The sequence below is a fragment of the Arachis duranensis genome, chromosome 10, assembly GCF_000817695.3.
Source record: "Arachis duranensis cultivar V14167 chromosome 10, aradu.V14167.gnm2.J7QH, whole genome shotgun sequence".
Taxonomy (NCBI): domain Eukaryota; kingdom Viridiplantae; phylum Streptophyta; class Magnoliopsida; order Fabales; family Fabaceae; genus Arachis; species Arachis duranensis.
Window position 1 is genome coordinate 36,914,582 of NC_029781.3, and position 1,667 is coordinate 36,916,248.

Below are 1,667 nucleotides of genomic sequence, written 5' to 3' on the forward strand. Positions count from 1 at the left end.
ATTCTAGCTTATACTACCAAGATTCTGATTAAGGAATCCAAGAGATAAACATTCAAGCCTTGTTTGCATGTAGAACAGAAGTGGTTGTCAGGCACACGTTCATAAGTGAGAATGATGACGAGCGTCACATAATCATCACATTCATCATGTTCTTGGGTGCAAATGAATATCTTAGAACAAGAATAAGCTGAATTGAATGGAAAATAATAGTAATTGCATTAATACTCGAGGTACAACAGAGCTCCACACCTTAATCTGTGGTGTGTAGAAACTCCACCGTTGAAAATACATAAGTGATAATGGTGATCATTGTCTTCGGCCCCAGAGAGGGAACCAGAAGAACCAAGATGAAAATACAATAGCAAAAGGTCCTATTTATAGATAACTAGTAGCTTAGGGTTTACAAAAATGAGTAAATGACGTAAAAATCCACTTCCGGGCCCACTTGGTGTGTGCTTGGACTGAGCATTGAAGCTTCCATGTGTAGAGACGTTTCTTGGAGTTAAACGCCAGCTTTTGTGCCAGTTTGGGCGTTTAACTCTAGCTTTTGTGCCAGTTCCGGCGTTAAACACTGGGAATTCTGAAGCTGACTTGGAACGCCTGTTTGGGCCATCAAATCTCAGGCAAAGTATGGACTATTATATATTTCTAGAAAGCCCAGAATGTCTACTTTTCAACGCAATTAAAAGCGCGCCAAATGGGCTTCTGTAGCTCCATAAAATCCACTTTGAGTGCAGAGAGGTCAGAATCCAACAGCATCTGCAGCCCTTTTCAGCCTCTGAATCAGATTTTTGCTCAGGTCCCTCAATTTCAGCCAGAAAATACCTAAAATCATAGAAAAACACACAAACTCATAGTAAAGTCTAGAAAAGTAAATTTTAAATAAAAACTAATAAAAATATAATAAAAACTAACTAAAATATACTAAAACATACTAAAAACAATGCCAAAAAATGTATAAATTATCCGCTCATCACAACACCAAACTTAAATTGTTTCTTGTCCCCAAGCAACTGAAAATCAAGTAGGATAAAAAGAAGAGAATATACAATAAATTCCAAAAACATCTATGAAGATCAGTATTAATTAGATGAGCGGGGCTTTTAGCTTTTTGCCTCTAAACAGTTTTGGCATCTCACTTTATCCTTTGAAGTTCAGAATGATTGGCTTCTATAGAAACTCAGAATTTGGATAGTGTTATTGATTCTCCTAGTTAAGTATGATGATTCTTGAACACAGCTACTTTATGAGTCTTGGTCGTGGCCCAAAGCACTTTATTTTCCAGTATTACTACCGGATACATCCATGCCACAGACACATAACTGGGTGAACCTTTTCAGATTGTGACTTAGCTTTGCTAGAGTCCCCAATTAGAGGTGTCCAGGGTTCTTAAGCACACGCATTTTTTTGCTTTGGATCACGACTTTAACCGCTCAGTCTCAAGTTTTCACTTGACACCTTCACGCCACAAGCACATGGTTAGGGACAGCTTGGTTTAGCCGCTTAGGCCAGGATTTTATTCCTGTAGGCCCTCCTATCCACTGATGCTCAAAGCCTTGGAACCTTTTTATTATCCTTGCCTTTTGGTTTAAAGGGCTATTGGCTTTTTCTGCTTGCTCTCTTTTTTTTTTTTTTGAATTCACTGCTTTTTCTTGCTTCAAGAATCA